Source organism: Musca autumnalis, unplaced genomic scaffold, assembly GCF_047663935.1.
Source record: "Musca autumnalis isolate F117 unplaced genomic scaffold, ASM4766393v1 scaffold_4, whole genome shotgun sequence".
NCBI classification, from domain to species: domain Eukaryota; kingdom Metazoa; phylum Arthropoda; class Insecta; order Diptera; family Muscidae; genus Musca; species Musca autumnalis.
The window spans coordinates 232,914,623-232,934,500 of NW_027411977.1; the positions used below are offsets into that span (position 1 = coordinate 232,914,623).

The following is a 19,878-nucleotide window of genomic DNA, read 5'->3' on the forward strand; positions in this document are numbered from 1 at the left end:
CCGGATAATAAGCAAAATATTTTGGCCCAACAAAATCTCAAACCCTGCACTATAAGAGATGACAAATGAAGAACCAATCGCCCGGCAGATTGCAAGGAGAAAATGGAAATGGATAGGGCATACGTTGCGAAAACCACACAATAGCATTTCCAGGATGGCTTTAGAATGGAACCCACAAGGAAGCAGACGCCCTGGCCGCCCAAAAATTACATGGCGCAGAACCATACTGAATGAGCTGAAGAAAGCAAACACAACTTAGATGATATCAAAATAATATGTAACGATAGAATAAGTTGGAACAATCTTGTGGAAGCCCTATGTTCCCAAGTGGAATAATAAAGAAAAAAATATATATATAGAGGCTTCAGAAAATTCTTTAAAAAGTCCACGTTTATTGTGTCTTACGAGGCCTCAGAAAATTCTTAAAAAAATCCACCTTTATTGTGTCTTTAGAGGCATCAAAATAATGCTATCTTTATAGACCTCAAAAATTCTTTAAAAAAATCCATGTTTATGATGTCTTTAGAGACCTTTAAAAGTTCTTTAAAAAATCCACGTTTATTGTGTCCTTAGAGGCTTCAGAAAATTCTTTAAAAAATCCACGTTTATTGTGTCCTTAGAGGCCTCAGAAAATTCTTTAAAAAATCCACGTTTATTGTGTTTCTAATGGCCTTTTAAATTTCTTTATCAAATCCACGTTTATTGTGTTTCTAGAGGCCTATTAAAATTCTTTATAAAATCCACGTTTATTGCGTTTCTAATGGCCTTTTAAAATTCTTTAAAAATCCACGTTTTTTGTGTTTATAGAGGCCTTTTACAATTTTTTAAAAAAATCCATGTTTACTGTGTTTCTAGAGGCCTATTAAATTTCTTTATAAAATCCACGTTTATTGTGTTTCTAATAGCCTTTTAAAATTCTTTAAAAAATCCACATTTATTGCGTTTCTAATGGCCTTTTAAAATTCTTTAAAAAAACACGTTTATTGTGTTTCTAGAGGCCTCCTAAAATTCTTTAAAAAATCCACGTTTATTGTGTTTCTAGAGGCCTCCTAAAATTCTTTAAAAAATCCACGTTTATTGTGTTTCTAGAGGCCTCATAAAATTCTTTAAAAAATCCACGTTTATTGTGTTTCTAGAGGCCTCCTAAAATTCTTTAAAAAATCCACGTTTATTGTGTTTCTAGAGGCCTCCTAAAATTCGTTAAAAAATCCACGTTTATTGTGTTTCTAGAGGCCTCCTAAAATTCGTTAAAAAATCCACGTTTATTGTGTTTCTAGAGGGCCTCCTAAAATTCGTTAAAAAATCCACGTTTATTGTGTTTCTAGAGGCCTCCTAAAATTATTTAAAAAAATCCAGGTTTTTTGGGTTTCTAGAGACCTCCTAAAATTCTTTAAAAAATCCAGGTTTATTGTGTTTTAGAGGCCTCCTAAAATTCTTTAAAAAATCCAGGTTTATTGTGTTTCTAGAGGCCTCCTAAAATTCTTTAAAAAATCCACGTTTATTGTATTTCTAGAGGCCTCCTAAAATTCTTTAAAAAATCCACGTTTATTGTGGTTTTAGGGTCTCCTAAAATTATTTAAAAAAATCCAGGTTTTTTGGGTTTCTAGAGACCTCCTAAAATTCTTTAAAAAATCCACGTTTATTGTGCCTTTAGAGGCCTCAGAAAATTCCTTGAAAAATCCACGTTTGTTGTGTCTTTAGATGCTTCAGAAAGTTCTTTAAAAAATCCCCGTTTATTGTGTCTTTAGAGGCTTCAGAAAGTGCTTTAAAAAATCCCCGTTTATTGTGTCTTTAGAGGCCTTTAAAAATTCTTTAAAAAATTCACGTTTATTATGTCTTTAGAGACCTCAGGAAATTCCTTGAAAAATCCGCGTTTATTGTGTCCTTAGATGCCTCAGAAAATTCTTTAAATAATCCAGGTTTACTGCGTCTTTACAGCTCTTCAAAAATTCTTTAAAAATCATTGTTTATTGTTTTTTTAGAGGCCTCAGAATTTTTTTTTTAAAACCACGTTTATTTTGTCTTTAGAGGATTCAGAAAATTCTTTAAAAAATCCACGTTTATTTTGTCTTTACAGGCCTCAGAAAATTCTTTAAAAATCCACGTTTATTGTAGCTTTGAAGGTCTCCTAAAATTCTTTAAAAAATTCCTGTTTACCGCGTTTCTAAAGACCTTTTAAAATTCTTTAAAAAATCTACAATTACTGTGCTTCTAGAGGCTTTTAAAAATTCTTAAAAAAATCGACGTTTATTGTGTTTGTAGAGGTCTGCTAAAATTCTTTAAAAAATCCACGTTTATTGTGTTTCAAGAGGCCTTTTAAAATTCTTTATAAAATCCACGTTTATTGTGTTTCTAGAGGCCTCTTAAAATTCTTTAAAAAATCCACGTTTACTGTGTTTGTTGAGGCATTTTAACATTCTTTAAAAAATCCACGTTTATTGTGTTTCTAATGGCCTTCTAAAATTCTTTATAAAATCCACGTTTATTATGTTTCTAGAGGCCTTTTAAAATTCTTTAAAAAATCCACGTTTATTGTGTTTGTAGAGGCCTTTTAAAATTGTTTATAAGATCCAAGTTTATTGTGTTTCTAGAGGCCTATTAAAATTCTTTATAAAATCCACGTTTATTGTGTTATTCTTATTAAAATCCACTTTTATTGTGTTTCTAGAGACCTTTTATAATTCTTTAAAAAATCCACGTTTTTTGTGGCTGTTGAGGGTTGATAAAATGTTTTAAAAAATTCTTTACTGCTATTGTTTTTCTTATATAATTATCTAGAATTGTTTTTAAAACTTTTTTCCAATTTTTTTTAAACGCTATTACATTAATTGCTTTCAATATAAATTAAAATAAAAAAAATTGCAATGTAATGTCCCAAGTCCCAATGCTGTTTCCTAGATGGCTGGAAATTATAATTTTTTTTATAATTATGAAAAAATATTTCCATATACATACATACACTCCACGTCAGTAGAATAGAACACCTACATTTTTGTTAATGTTAGCTTATTTATCCCAAAACGAATGAATCTGCGTTTTCAATCTTGTGGGGATGTAAAGTCGATAATGTTCCATATCAAACACAGAAAAAATTATGTTTCTAGTTCTTCGCGAAATGATTTTCTGATCATTTTTCCGATAGTACTACGAAAAATAGGAATTTATTTTTGGTCATCAGGATAGAACAGTCACTTTATTTTCGCGAATTTTTGAGATATTAAAGCCGAATTTTCTTTCTGTATATAAATCAAGGCTTTCTAATCATTTTTCACCAAAGAAAACCTATAAATTATTCCGCGGACACCGAAATAACAGCGTTAAAGGGTTTAAATTGACAGATATTGGAAACATCTCGGAATATCAATAGGAGTCGCGCAATTATGTCATATTTCTTCACAATAAGATAGAATATGACACAGACAACCTCGACGGATACAATCGAGTGCTTCGGATGCTGATAAGATGGAATATTTTCAAAATATTTATGAAAAAGGTCAAAATTTCTTAAAAAACCATGATGATTTGTTCAATAAAATGATTTTTCCGCGAACATGTCTGCCATTTAATGGTTTGGAAATATGCCCAAGATTTAGAGGAAAATAATCTGATATGAAAATAACCGCTATTTAATACACTGAGGGAAATTTTAGCACATTTTTCAAATTGAACACACCCTTTGGATTTTGAATTTTATATGTGTTCTTATTTCGGTGTCCGCGACTGTTCTTAACAGTGTTATGCTCCAATATAAATGGACCAGTTTATGCTCTTCATACCGGATTTTACGAATTAGTAGCTTGTTAACTGAAATCGCAAATGTAAAAGTCCCGTGTTCGCGGGAAAACACAGTCATGGAAATTGGGGTTTAAGTTTCGTATGTTGTTTTATAAGGTACTAAAATTTCCCTCAGTGTATTAAAATAACGGTTGTTTTCGTATCAGATTATCTTCCTTCAAATCTGGAGCATATTTCCAGCAGACTTGTTCGCGGAAAATCCATTTTATTGAACAAATCATCATGGTTTTTTAAGAAATTTTAACCTTTTTCATAAATATTTTGAAAATATTCCATCTTATCAGCATCCGAAGCATTCGATTGTATCCGTCGAGGTTGTCTGTGTCATATTCTATCTTATTGTGAAGAAATATGACATAATTGCGCGACTCCTATTGATATTCCGAGATGTTTCCAATATCTGTCAATTTAAACCCTTTAACGCTGTTATTTCGGTGTCCTCGGAATAATTTATAGGTTTTCTTTGGTGAAAAATGATTAGAAAGCCTTGCTTTATCGACTGAAAGAAAATTCGGCTTTAATATCTCAAAAATTCGCGAAAATAAAGTGACTGTTCTATCCTGATGACCAAAAATAAATGCCTATTTTTCATAGTACTATCGGAAAAATGATCAGAAAATCATTTCGCGAAGAACTAGAAACATATTTTTTTCTGTGTTTGATATGGAACATTATCGACTTTACATCCCCACAAGATTGAAAACGCAGATTCATTCGTTTTGGGATAAATAAGCTAACATTAACAAAAATGTAGGTGTTCTATTCTACTGACGTGGAGTGTATTATCTCGGCCAGCAAGGAGTAAAAAATATCTTTTTAAACATGTATTATAGCCTATTATCAGGAGGGTGTTTGAGCGTGTTTTTTTTTTTTTCAATTTATTAATTAATTGTATAATAATTTTATCGCTTGTTGATCCTATTCAATCGATTAGCTAATGTCTGTTAATATTGGTAAATATGTCAAGGATGACATTCATTGCCTTTTGGCAAGTCATATTAATAATTGAGATTGTATCGAGAAATGGAGTAGTCATAAATTTGCTGCGTTGCAGTTTTCCTATAGAAAATGTTTCTATAAGAAATTTTCTCTCCAATATTTTTTGTCCCATTGTCCCATAGTTCAAGTCCATTGAAAGTTCATTTCCACACACATCCACTTAATATTCTAAAATACATTAATTTATTTTTTATATATGTACATACATATGTATGTACACATGAATGTCAAAAGATAATGACAGTGGCGTGTCATAAATTCATATAGTAGCCTGTCTGGTCAAGTCCAGCAAAGTTAACCGGTTAGGACAATAACAAAATTCTGTAGTAATATAAATTATATTTACAGCAAATAAATAAACCTACAGACGGACACACATGCAGGAGAGAGAGAGAGAGACCTACAAACATATTTATTTTATAACATATTAAAAATAAACTCTTGGTATATAATTTTGTTTTGTTGTTGTTTTGTGGTAACTAAGCTAAGCGGCTTAACAATCCATTGTCCCTTATAATGGTCATAAGTGTGTCCTTTGTTGGTAGTTGTGTTATATCCTTTTGATAATTTCAACTATTTAGACAATCTGATTGTAAACGTCATTAACACAAAGCACGACAATTGATATCAGAATTGTCGTTTGTTCAAACTTGTGGAATCACTAAAAAATTCAAGTTCTCCACAGTGACATTTTTCAAAACTGGGGAGGGCGACGAATTTAGGCCACAAAGGCACACACACACAGAAATTTTCAAAATACCACCACAGGCCAGTAGGAAGGGTCTTAAAAAGATTATCATAGAAGAACAGTAGATTTTCTCATAAAAGAGCAAAAGTTCTTCTCATAGAAACACAGGAGGAGGAGGTCTTCTTTTGGTCCCATAGTTAGTCATCGAGGATAAATTCTCAAATTTTCACAAAGAATTGTCTTCTATGAACTGCTTTTCTACTGGCCCAGTTATTTGTGGAAAATAATCCATCTTGGACAACAAACATTCTCACACATACATATGTACATGAATACACATATGCATTGGTAAGTTTTATATTGCTTGGATGGATGGTTGGTTGTTTGTTTGTCCTTGTTTATAATTTGTGGGAATATTGACCATTTGGTATTGTCAAGCAACAAGTTTTGTCCTTTTTCTTGTTGTTGTATGTATATGTGTGTAAATACCAAGTTAGCGGTTATGATGATAATGGCCTTCAGACGGCCAGTGTACATGGTAAATAAAAATGGTAAGTCATTGTTGAAGAATTTCAATAAAGAAGACAAATGAATTTTTAAAATATGATTTACCAAGAAATTTATTAGAATTATTTTGTGAAAAAATTGTGTAACATTTAATCGAACTTCCTTTTGAAAGGCTTTTGGAAATTTTTAGCGGTGGTATTGGGGTGCGTATACATAACGACAAAACTTATACGCACTAAGTCCCATTAAACTAATACAAACGTTCAGTGTGTCTCAAGAGGTCTGCTAAAATTCTTTAAAAAATGCACGTTTATTGTGTCTTAAGAGGTCTGCTAAAATTCTTTAAAAAATGCACGTTTATTGTGTCTTAAGAGGTCTGCTAAAATTCTTTAAAAAATCCACGTTTATTGTGTCTTAAGAGGTCTGCTAAAATTCTTTAAAAAATCCACGTTTATTGTGTCTTAAGAGGTCTGCTAAAATTCTTTAACAAATCCACGTTTATTGTGTCCGAAGAGGTCTGCTAAAATTCTTTAAAAAATCCACGTTCATTGTGTCTTAAGAGGTCTGCTAAAATTCCTTAAAAAATCCACATTTATTGTGTCTTAAGAGATCTGGTAAAATTCTTTAAAAAATCCACGTTTATTGTGTCTTAAGAGATCTGCTAAAATTCTTTAAAAAATCCACGTTTATTGTGTCTTAAGAGATCTGGTAAAATTCTTTAAAAAATCCACGTTTATTGTGTCTTAAGAGATCTGCTAAAATTCTTTAAAAAAATCCACGTTTATTGTGTCTTAAGAGATCTGGTAAAATTCTTTAAAAAATCCACGTTTATTGTGTCTTAAGAGGTCTGCTAAAATTCTTTAAAAAATCCACGTTTATTGTGTCTTAAGAGATCTGGTAAAATTCTTAAAAAAATCCACGTTTATTGTGTCTTAAGAGGTCTGCTAAAATTCTTTAAAAAATCCACATTTATTGTGTCTTAAGAGATCTGGTAAAATTCTTTAAAAAATCCACGTTTATTGTGTCTTAAGAGATCTGCTAAAATTCTTTAAAAAAATCCACGTTTATTGTGTCTTAAGAGATCTGGTAAAATTCTTTAAAAAATCCACGTTTATTGTGTCTTAAGAGGTCTGCTAAAATTCTTTAAAAAATCCACGTTTATTGTGTCTTAAGAGGTCTACTAAAATTCTTTAAAAAAATCCACGTTTATTGTGTCCGAAGAGGTCTGCTAAAATTCTTTAAAAAAATCCACGTTTATTGTGTCTTAAGAGGTCTGCTAAAATTCTTTAAAAAATCCACGTTTATTGTGTCTTAAGAGGTCTGCTAAAATTCTTTAAAAAATCCACGTTTATTGTGTCTTAAGAGGTCTGCTAAAATTCTTTAAAAAATCCACGTTTATTGTGTCTTAAGAGGTCTGCTAAAATTCTTTAAAAAATCCACGTTTATTGTGTCTTAAGAGGTCTGCTAAAATTCTTTAAAAAATCCACGTTTATTGTGTCTTAAGAGGTCTGCTAAAATTCTTTAAAAAATCCACGTTTATTGTGTCTTAAGAGGTCTGCTAAAATTCTTTAAAAAATCCACGTTTATTGTGTCTTAAGAGGTCTGCTAAAATTCTTTAAAAAATCCACGTTTATTGTGTCTTAAGAGGTCTGCTAAAATTATTTAAAAAATCCACGTTTATTGTGTCTTAAGAGGTCTGCTAAAATTCTTTAAAAAATCCACGTTTATTGTGTCTTAAGAGGTCTGCTAAAATTCTTTAAAAAATCCACGTTTATTGTGTCTTAAGAGGTCTGCTAAAATTCTTTAAAAAATCCACGTTTATTGTGTCTTAAGAGGTCTGCTAAAATTCTTTAAAAAATCCACGATTATTGTGTCTTAAGAGGTCTGCTAAAATTCTTTAAAAAATCCACGTTTATTGTGTCTTAAGAGGTCTGCTAAAATTCTTTAAAAAATCCACGTTTATTGTGTCTTAAGAGGTCTGCTAAAATTCTTTAAAAAATCCACGTTTATTGTGTCTTAAGAGGTCTGCTAAAATTCTTTAAAAAATCCACGATTATTGTGTCTTAAGAGGTCTGCTAAAATTCTTTAAAAAATCCACGTTTATTGTGTCTTAAGAGGTCTGCTAAAATTCTTTAAAAAATCCACGTTTATTGTGTCTTAAGAGGTCTGCTAAAATTCTTTAAAAAATCCACGTTTATTGTGTCTTAAGAGGTCTGCTAAAATTCTTTAAAAAATCCACGTTTATTGTGTCTTAAGAGGTCTGCTAAAATTCTTTAAAAAATCCACGTTTATTGTGTCTTAAGAGGTCTGCTAAAATTCTTTAAAAAATCCACGATTATTGTGTCTTAAGAGGTCTGCTAAAATTCTTTAAAAAATCCACGTTTATTGTGTCTTAAGAGGTCTGCTAAAATTCTTTAAAAAATCCACGTTTATTGTGTCTTAAGAGGTCTGCTAAAATTCTTTAAAAAATCCACGTTTATTGTGTCTTAAGAGGTCTGCTAAAATTCTTTAAAAAATCCACGTTTATTGTGTCTTAAGAGGTCTGCTAAAATTCTTTAAAAAATCCACGTTTATTGTGTCTTAAAGGTCTGCTAAAATTCTCTAAAAAATCCACGTTTATTGTGTCGTAAGAGGTCTGCTAAAATTCTTTAAAAAATCCACGTTTATTGTGTCTTAAGAGGTCTGCTAAAATTCTTTAAAAAATCCACGTTTATTGTGTCTTAAGAGGTCTGCTAAAATTCTTTAAAAAATCCACGTTTATTGTGTCTTAAGAGGTCTGCTAAAATTCTTTAAAAAATCCACGTTTATTGTGTCTTAAGAGGTCTGCTAAAATTCTTTAAAAAATCCACGTTTATTGTGTCTTAAGAGGTCTGCTAAAATTCTTTAAAAAATCCACGATTATTGTGTCTTAAGAGGTCTGCTAAAATTCTTTAAAAAATCCACGTTTATTGTGTCTTAAGAGGTCTGCTAAAATTCTTTAAAAAATCCACGTTTATTGTGTCTTAAGAGGTCTGCTAAAATTCTTTAAAAAATCCACGTTTATTGTGTCTTAAGAGGTCTGCTAAAATTCTTTAAAAAATCCACGTTTATTGTGTCTTAAAGGTCTGCTAAAATTCTCTAAAAAATCCACGTTTATTGTGTCGTAAGAGGTCTGCTAAAATTCTTTAAAAAATCCACGTTTATTGTGTCTTAAGAGGTCTGCTAAAATTCTTTAAAAAATCCACGTTTATTGTGTCTTAAGAGGTCTGCTAAAATTCTTTAAAAAATCCACGTTTATTGTGTCTTAAGAGGTCTGCTAAAATTCTTTAAAAAATCCACGTTTATTGTGTCTTAAGAGGTCTGCTAAAATTCTTTAAAAAATCCACGTTTATTGTGTCTTAAGAGGTCTGCTAAAATTCTTTAAAAAATCCACGTTTATTGTGTCTTAAGAGGTCTGCTAAAATTCTTTAAAAAATCCACGATTATTGTGTCTTAAGAGGTCTGCTAAAATTCTTTAAAAAATCCACGTTTATTGTGTCTTAAGAGGTCTGCTAAAATTCTTTAAAAAATCCACGTTTATTGTGTCTTAAGAGGTCTGCTAAAATTCTTTAAAAAATTCACGTTTATTGTGTCTTAAGAGGTCTGCTAAAATTTTTTAAAAAATCCATGCTTTAGAGGCGCCCTAAAATTGTTTAATAAATCCACGTTTATTGTGTCTGGAGATTCCTCTTAAAATTGTTTAATAATCCACATTTTTACGGTGCCTCTTTTAAAATATCCACTTTTTAGGCTGTTTCTTTTTCTGTATCTTTTCTTTATTGTTGTATATTTATATTTTCGGTATACACTTCACTTATTTTTGTCAAATCTGAGTTGCTTGTTATTTTTTGTTACATTTCTTGATTTTTTCACAATTTTTTAATTATTTTTCATTGTTATTGTTATATATTTTTTTTTAATTTTTATAATTTTTTTTAAAGGGGGTTATTTCACAAATACTTTGCATACTTTTAGGCGTGTGTTATTGTTACACATAAAATATTAATAATTGCATGGAAAGGCACTTATGGTGGTTGCGGGTGGACGATAAAGGCACACAGACGAGTATTGTTGTTGTTATATATATTTTTTCAATTTCCAAATAAACACCAAATCACTTTTCAAGTTTTATTTTTTCCCGCTTCAAAAGAACCGTACGATTTAAACGCTCACCGTTGAATGATTTCTCCGATTGGTAATAACAACGATTTATTGCTCATTTTTGTCGTTTGTTGTCATTGTTGTTGTTGTTGGCTAACAAATACCAATCAACCAACATTCTGAAATGTCATTCCATCAAATAGAGGAGACACGCATTTAAGTTGCACTTCCTACTGTTCACAGGACACAGGTGTAAGTGGACTTGTGAGTGAGTGTGTGTGCGAGATAGTTTAATATTCCAAAGGGTCCTAAAGTATTTGAAGCGTCAAACATGTGTCCTTTTTACCACAATGGTAAGACAAACACACATACATATACAGGAGTATGTACGAATACACTCTAAGCTGAGAGTTGTTAATGACACAAAAAAGACCCTGCTAGCCGTTAATAAAAATGTTTACAACAACTGCACCAACAATAACCATGAAATTTGTACTACTCCAATAATCAATTCATACAGCAGGACAATGGCTGAAAATAATAACTACAACAACAATAATGGTAATAAAAGTGTGGTATTGTCTTTCAAACAAAACACTGGGCAACACATGTCCAATAAACAATAAACGTGGATTTTTTAAAGAATTTTAGGAGGCATCTAGCAACACAATAAACGTGGATTTTTTAAAGAATTTTAGGAGGCCTCTAGAAACACAATAAACGTGGATTTTTTAAAGAATTTTAGGAGGTCCCTGGAAACACAATAAACGTGGATTTTTTAAAGAATTTTAAGAGGCCTCTAGAAACACAATAAACGCGGATTTTTTAAAGAATTTTAGGAGTCCTCTAGAAACACAATAAACGTGGATTTTTTTAAGAATTTTAGGAGGCCTCTAGAAAGACAATAAACGTGGATTTTTTAAAGAATTTTAGAAGGCCTCTAGAAACACAATAAACGTGGATTTTTTAAAGAATTTTAGGAGGCCTCTAGAAACACAATGAACGTGGATTTTTTAAAGAATTTTAGGAGGCCTCTAGAAAGACAATGAACGTGGATTTTTTAAAGAATTTTAGGAGGCCTCTAGAAACACAATAAACTTGGATTTTTTAAAGAATTTTAGGAGGCCTCTAGAAACACAATAAACGTGGATTTTTTAAAGAATTTTAGGAGGCCTCTAGAAACACAATAAACGTGGATTTTTTAAAGAATTTTAGGAGGCCTCTAGAAACACAATAAACGTGGATTTTTTCAAGAATTTTAGGAGGCCTCTAGAAACACAATAAACGTGGATTTTTTAAAGAATTTTAGGAGGCCTCTAGAAACACAATAAACGTGGATTTTTTAAAGAATTTTAGGAGGCCTCTAGAAACACAATAAACGTGGATTTTTTCAAGAATTTTAGGAGGCCTCTAGAAACACAATAAACGTGGATTTTTTCAAGAATTTTAGGAGGCCTCTAGAAACACAATAAACGTGGATTTTTTCAAGAATTTTAGGAGGCCTCTAGAAACACAATAAACGTGGATTTTTTCAAGAATTTTAGGAGGCCTCTAGAAACACAATAAACGTGGATTTTTTAAAGAATTTTAGGAGGTCCCTGGAAACACAATAAACGTGGATTTTTTAAAGAATTTTAAGAGGCCTCTAGAAACACAATAAACGCGGATTTTTTAAAGAATTTTAGGAGTCCTCTAGAAACACAATAAACGTGGATTTTTTTAAGAATTTTAGGAGGCCTCTAGAAAGACAATAAACGTGGATTTTTTTAAGAATTTTAGGAGTCCTCTAGAAACACAATAAACGTGGATTTTTTTTAAAGAATTTTAGGAGGCCTCTAGAAACACAATAAACGTGGATTTTTTAAAGAATTTTAGGAGGTCCCTGGAAACACAATAAACGTGGATTTTTTAAAGAATTTTAAGAGGCCTCTAGAAACACAATAAACGCGGATTTTTTAAAGAATTTTAGGAGTCCTCTAGAAACACAATAAACGTGGATTTTTTTAAGAATTTTAGGAGTCCTCTAGAAACACAATAAACGTGGATTTTTTTAAGAATTTTAGGAGTCCTCTAGAAACACAATAAACGTGGATTTTTTTTAAGAATTTTAGGAGGCCTCTGAAAGACAATAAACGTGGATTTTTTAAAGAATTTTAGAAGGCCTCTAGAAACACAATAAACGTGGATTTTTTAAAGAATTTTAGGAGGCCTCTAGAAACACAATAAACGTGGATTTTTTAAAGAATTTTAGGAGGTCCCTGGAAACACAATAAACGTGGATTTTTTAAAGAATTTTAAGAGGCCTCTAGAAACACAATAAACGCGGATTTTTTAAAGAATTTTAGGAGTCCTCTAGAAAGACAATAAACGTGGATTTTTTTAAGAATTTTAGGAGGCCTCTAGAAACACAATGAACGTGGATTTTTTAAAGAATTTTAGGAGGCCTCTAGAAAGACAATGAACGTGGATTTTTTAAAGAATTTTAGGAGGCCTCTAGAAACACAATAAACGTGGATTTTTTAAAGAATTTTAGGAGGCCTCTAGAAACACAATAAACGTGGATTTTTTAAAGAATTTTAGGAGGCCTCTAGAAACACAATAAACGTGGATTTTTTATAGAATTTTAGGAGGCCTCTAGAAACACAATGAACGTGGATTTTTTAAAGAATTTTAGGAGGCCTCTAGAAACACAATAAACGTGGATTTTTTATAGAATTTTAGGAGGCCTCTAGAAACACAATGAACGTGGATTTTTTAAAGAATTTTAGGAGGCCTCTAGAAACACAATGAACGTGGATTTTTTAAAGAATTTTAGGAGGCCTCTAGAAACACAATAAACGTGGATTTTTTAAAGAATTTTAGGAGGCCTCTAGAAACACAATAAACGTGGATTTTTTAAAGAATTTTAGGAGGCCTCTAGAAACACAATAAACGTGGATTTTTTAAAGAATTTTAGGAGGCCTCTAGAAACACAATAAACGTGGATTTTTTCAAGAATTTTAGGAGGCCTCTAGAAACACAATAAACGTGGATTTTTTCAAGAATTTTAGGAGGCCTCTAGAAACACAATAAACGTGGATTTTTTCAAGAATTTTAGGAGGCCTCTAGAAACACAATAAACGTGGATTTTTTCAAGAATTTTAGGAGGCCTCTAGAAACACAATAAACGTGGATTTTTTAAAGAATTTTAGGAGGCCTCTAGAAACACAATAAACGTGGATTTTTTAAAGAATTTTAGGAGGCCTCTAGAAACACAATAAACGTGGATTTTTTCAAGAATTTTAGGAGGCCTCTAGAAACACAATAAACGTGGATTTTTTCAAGAATTTTAGGAGGCCTCTAGAAACACAATAAACGTGGATTTTTTAAAGAATTTTAGGAGGCCTCTAGAAGCACAATAAACGTGGATTTTTTAAAGAATTTTAGAAGGCCTTTAGAAACACATTAAATTTGGATTTTTTAAAGAATTTTAGGAGGCCTCTAGAAACACAATAAACGTGGATTTTTTAAAGAATTTTAGGAGGCCTCTAGAAACACAATAAACGTGGATTTTTTAAAGAATTTTAGGAGGCCTCTAGAAACACAATAAACGTGGATTTTTTAAAGAATTTTAGGAGGCCTCTAGAAACACAATAAACGTGGATTTTTTAAAGAATTTTAGGAGGCCTCTAGAAACACAATAAACGTGGATTTTTTAAAGAATTTTAGGAGGCCTCTAGAAACACAATAAACGTGGATTTTTTAAAGAATTTTAGGAGGCCTCTAGAAACACAATAAACGTGGATTTTTTAAAGAATTTTAGGAGGCCTCTAGAAACACAATAAACGTGGATTTTTTAAAGAATTTTAGGAGGCCTCTAGAAACACAATAAACGTGGATTTTTTAAAGAATTTTAGGAGGCCTCTAGAAACACAATAAACGTGGATTTTTTAAAGAATTTTAGAAGGCCTCTAGAAACACAATAAACGTGGATTTTTTACAGAATTTTAGGAGGCCTCTAGAAACACAATAAACGTGGATTTTTTAAAGATTTTTAGGAGGCCTCTAAAAACACAATAAACGTGGATTTTTTACAGAATTTTAGGAGGCCTCTAAAAACACAATAAACTTGGATTTTTTAAGGATTTTTAGGAGGCCTCTAGAAACACAATATAGGTGGATTTTTTAAAGATTTTTAGGAGGCCTCTAAAAACACAATAAACGTGAATTTTTTAAAGAATTTTAGGAGGCCTCTAGAAACACAATAAACGTGGATTTTTTAAAGAATTTTAGGAGGCCTCTAGAAACACAATAAACGTGAATTTTTTAAAGAATTTTAGGAGGCCTCTAGAAACACAATATAGGTGGATTTTTTAAAGAATTTTAGGAGGCCTCTAGAAACACAGTGAACGTGGATTTTTTAAAGAATTTTAGGAGGCCTCTAGAAACACAATAAACGTGGATTTTTTTAAGAATTTTAATGGGCCTCTAGAAACACAATAAACGTGGATTTTTTAAAGAATTTTAGGAGGCCTCTAGAAACACAATAAACGTGGATTTTTTAAAGAATTTTAGGAGGCCTCTAGAAACACAATAAACGTGGATTTTTTAAAGAATTTTAGGAGGCCTCTAGAAACACAATAAACGTGGATGTTTTAAAGAATTTTAGGAGGCCTCTAGAAACACAATAAACGTGGATTTTTTAAAGAATTTTAGGAGGCCTCTAGAAAGACAATGAACGTGGATTTTTTAAAGAATTTTAGGAGGCCTCTAGAAACACAATAAACGTGGATTTTTTAAAGAATTTTAGGAGGACTCTAGAAACACAATAAACGTGGATTTCTTAAAGAATTTTAGGAGGCCTCTAGAAACACAATAAACGTGGATTTTTTAAAGAATTTTAGGAGGCCTCTAGAAACACAATAAACGTGGATTTTTTAAAGAATTTTAGGAGGACTCTAGAAACACAATAAACGTGGATTTTTTAAAGAATTTTAGGAGGCCTCTAGAAACACAATAAACGTGGATTTTTTAAAGAATTTTAGGAGGACTCTAGAAACACAATAAACGTGGATTTTTTAAAGAATTTTAGGAGGCCTCTAGAAACACATTAAACGTGGATTTTTTAAAGAATTTTAGGAGGCCTCTAGAAACACAATAAACGTGGATTTTTTAAAGAATTTTAGGAGGACTCTAGAAACACAATAAACGTGGATTTCTTAAAGAATTTTAGGAGGCCTCTAGAAACACAATAAACGTGGATTTCTTAAAGAATTTTAGGAGGCCTCTAGAAACACAATAAACGTGGATTTCTTAAAGAATTTTAGGAGGCCTCTAGAAACACAATAAACGTGGATTTCTTAAAGAATTTTAGGAGGCCTCTAGAAACACAATAAACGTGGATTTTTTAAAGAATTTTAGGAGGCCTCTAGAAACACAATAAACGTGGATTTTTTTAAGAATTTTAGGAGGCCTCTAGAAACACAATAAACGTGGATTTTTTACAGAATTTTAGGAGGCCTCTAAAAACACAATAAACTTGGATTTTTTAAGGATTTTTAGGAGGCCTCTAAAAACACAATAAACTTGGATTTTTTAAGGATTTTTAGGAGGCCTCTAGAAACACAATATACGTGGATTTTTTAAAGATTTTTAGGAGGCCTCTAAAAACACAATAAACGTGGATTTTTTAAGGATTTTTAGGAGGCCTCTAGAAACACAATATAGGTGGATTTTTTAAAGATTTTTAGGAGGCCTCTAAAAACACAATAAACTTGGATTTTTTAAGGATTTTTAGGAGGCCTCTAGAAACTCAATATAGGTGGATTTTTTAAAGATTTTTAGGAGGCCTCTAAAAACACAATAAACGTGAATTTTTTAAAGAATTTTAGGAGGCCTCTAGAAACACAATAAACGTGGATTTTTTAAAGAATTTTAGGAGGCCTCTAGAAACACAGTGAACGTGGATTTTTTAAAGAATTTTAGGAGGCCTCTAGAAACACAATAAACGTGGATTTTTTTAAGAATTTTAGGAGGCCTCTAGAAACACAATAAACGTGGATTTCTTAAAGAATTTTAGGAGGCCTCTAGAAACACAATAAACGTGGATTTTTTTAAGAATTTTAATGGGCCTCTAGAAACACAATAAACGTGGATTTTTTAAAGAATTTTAGGAGGCCTCTAGAAACACAATAAACGTGGATTTTTTTAAGAATTTTAGGAGGCCTCTAGAAACACAATAAACGTGGATTTTTTAAAGAATTTTAGGAGGCCTCTAGAAACACAATAAACGTGGATTTTTTAAAGAATTTTAGGAGGACTCTAGAAACACAATAAACGTGGATTTTTTAAAGAATTTTAGGAGGCCTCTAGAAACACAATAAACGTGGATTTTTTAAAGAATTTTAGGAGGACTCTAGAAACACAATAAACGTGGATTTTTTAAAGAATTTTAGGAGGCCTCTAGAAACACAATAAACGTGGATTTTTTAAAGAATTTTAGGAGGCCTCTAGAAACACAATAAACGTGGATTTTTTAAAGAATTTTAGGAGGACTCTAGAAACACAATAAACGTGGATTTCTTAAAGAATTTTAGGAGGCCTCTAGAAACACAATAAACGTGGATTTCTTAAAGAATTTTAGGAGGCCTCTAGAAACACAATAAACGTGGATTTTTTTAAGAATTTTAATGGGCCTCTAGAAACACAATAAACGTGAATTTTTTAAAGAATTTTAGGAGGCCTCTAGAAACACAATAAACGTGGATTTTTTCAAGAATTTTAGGAGGCCTCTAGAAACACAATAAACGTGGATTTTTTCAAGAATTTTAGGAGGCCTCTAGAAACACAATAAACGTGGATTTTTTCAAGAATTTTAGGAGGCCTCTAGAAACACAATAAACGTGGATTTTTTCAAGAATTTTAGGAGGCCTCTAGAAACACAATAAACGTGGATTTTTTAAAGAATTTTAGGAGGTCCCTGGAAACACAATAAACGTGGATTTTTTAAAGAATTTTAAGAGGCCTCTAGAAACACAATAAACGCGGATTTTTTAAAGAATTTTAGGAGTCCTCTAGAAACACAATAAACGTGGATTTTTTTAAGAATTTTAGGAGGCCTCTAGAAAGACAATAAACGTGGATATTTTTAAGAATTTTAGGAGTCCTCTAGAAACACAATAAACGTGGATTTTTTTTAAAGAATTTTAGGAGGCCTCTAGAAACACAATAAACGTGGATTTTTTAAAGAATTTTAGGAGGTCCCTGGAAACACAATAAACGTGGATTTTTTAAAGAATTTTAAGAGGCCTCTAGAAACACAATAAACGCGGATTTTTTAAAGAATTTTAGGAGTCCTCTAGAAACACAATAAACGTGGATTTTTTTAAGAATTTTAGGAGTCCTCTAGAAACACAATAAACGTGGATTTTTTTAAGAATTTTAGGAGTCCTCTAGAAACACAATAAACGTGGATTTTTTTAAGAATTTTAGGAGTCCTCTAGAAACACAATAAACGTGGATTTTTTTTAAGAATTTTAGGAGGCCTCTGAAAGACAATAAACGTGGATTTTTTAAAGAATTTTAGAAGGCCTCTAGAAACACAATAAACGTGGATTTTTTAAAGAATTTTAGGAGGCCTCTAGAAACACAATAAACGTGGATTTTTTAAAGAATTTTAGGAGGTCCCTGGAAACACAATAAACGTGGATTTTTTAAAGAATTTTAAGAGGCCTCTAGAAACACAATAAACGCGGATTTTTTAAAGAATTTTAGGAGTCCTCTAGAAAGACAATAAACGTGGATTTTTTTAAGAATTTTAGGAGGCCTCTAGAAACACAATGAACGTGGATTTTTTAAAGAATTTTAGGAGGCCTCTAGAAAGACAATGAACGTGGATTTTTTAAAGAATTTTAGGAGGCCTCTAGAAACACAATAAACGTGGATTTTTTAAAGAATTTTAGGAGGCCTCTAGAAACACAATAAACGTGGATTTTTTAAAGAATTTTAGGAGGCCTCTAGAAACACAATAAACGTGGATTTTTTATAGAATTTTAGGAGGCCTCTAGAAACACAATGAACGTGGATTTTTTAAAGAATTTTAGGAGGCCTCTAGAAACACAATAAACGTGGATTTTTTATAGAATTTTAGGAGGCCTCTAGAAACACAATGAACGTGGATTTTTTAAAGAATTTTAGGAGGCCTCTAGAAACACAATGAACGTGGATTTTTTAAAGAATTTTAGGAGGCCTCTAGAAACACAATAAACGTGGATTTTTTAAAGAATTTTAGGAGGCCTCTAGAAACACAATAAACGTGGATTTTTTAAAGAATTTTAGGAGGCCTCTAGAAACACAATAAACGTGGATTTTTTAAAGAATTTTAGGAGGCCTCTAGAAACACAATAAACGTGGATTTTTTCAAGAATTTTAGGAGGCCTCTAGAAACACAATAAACGTGGATTTTTTGAAGAATTTTAGGAGGCCTCTAGAAACACAATAAACGTGGATTTTTTCAAGAATTTTAGGAGGCCTCTAGAAACACAATAAACGTGGATTTTTTAAAGAATTTTAGGAGGCCTCTAGAAACACAATAAACGTGGATTTTTTAAAGAATTTTAGGAGGCCTCTAGAAACACAATAAACGTGGATTTTTTAAAGAATTTTAGGAGGCCTCTAGAAACACAATAAACGTGGATTTTTTCAAGAATTTTAGGAGGCCTCTAGAAACACAATAAACGTGGATTTTTTCAAGAATTTTAGGAGGCCTCTAGAAACACAATAAACGTGGATTTTTTAAAGAATTTTAGGAGGCCTCTAGAAGCACAATAAACGTGGATTTTTTAAAGAATTTTAGAAGGCCTTTAGAAACACATTAAATTTGGATTTTTTAAAGAATTTTAGGAGGCCTCTAGAAACACAATAAACGTGGATTTTTTAAAGAATTTTAGGAGGCCTCTAGAAACACAATAAACGTGGATTTTTTAAAGAATTTTAGGAGGCCTCTAGAAACACAATAAACGTGGATTTTTTAAAGAATTTTAGGAGGCCTCTAGAAACACAATAAACGTGGATTTTTTAAAGAATTTTAGGAGGCCTCTAGAAACACAATAAACGTGGATTTTTTAAAGAATTTTAGGAGGCCTCTAGAAACACAATAAACGTGGATTTTTTAAAGAATTTTAGGAGGCCTCTAGAAACACAATAAACGTGGATTTTTTAAAGAATTTTAGGAGGCCTCTAGAAACACAATAAACGTGGATTTTTTAAAGAATTTTAGGAGGCCTCTAGAAACACAATAAACGTGGATTTTTTAAAGAATTTTAGGAGGCCTCTAGAAACACAATAAACGTGGATTTTTTAAAGAATTTTAGAAGGCCTCTAGAAACACAATAAACGTGGATTTTTTACAGAATTTTAGGAGGCCTCTAGAAACACAATAAACGTGGATTTTTTAAAGATTTTTAGGAGGCCTCTAAAAACACAATAAACGTGGATTTTTTACAGAATTTTAGGAGGCCTCTAAAAACACAATAAACTTGGATTTTTTAAGGATTTTTAGGAGGCCTCTAGAAACACAATATAGGTGGATTTTTTAAAGATTTTTAGGAGGCCTCTAAAAACACAATAAACGTGAATTTTTTAAAGAATTTTAGGAGGCCTCTAGAAACACAATAAACGTGGATTTTTTAAAGAATTTTAGGAGGCCTCTAGAAACACAATAAACGTGAATTTTTTAAAGAATTTTAGGAGGCCTCTAGAAACACAATATAGGTGGATTTTTTAAAGAATTT

At 31.4% G+C, this 19,878-nt stretch overlaps 1 protein-coding gene across 7 annotated transcripts in view; it reads right to left on the reverse strand.

Moving 5' to 3' along the window:
• LOC141402357 (anoctamin-5) overlaps positions 1-10,572 on the reverse strand; it is a 50,936-nt gene extending 40,364 nt beyond the window's left edge. For 5 of the 7 annotated variants that reach the window (XM_073983346.1, XM_073983349.1, XM_073983345.1 and 2 more), the window contains exon 1: positions 9,977-10,188. The gene's annotated coding sequence lies outside the window, so the exon portion shown is untranslated. Of the gene's footprint in view, positions 1-9,976 lie in introns of all 7 variants that reach the window. The other 2 variants (XM_073983351.1, XM_073983344.1) reach the window with 2 other exon arrangements.
• Between the last annotated feature and the right edge of the window lie 9,306 nt (positions 10,573-19,878).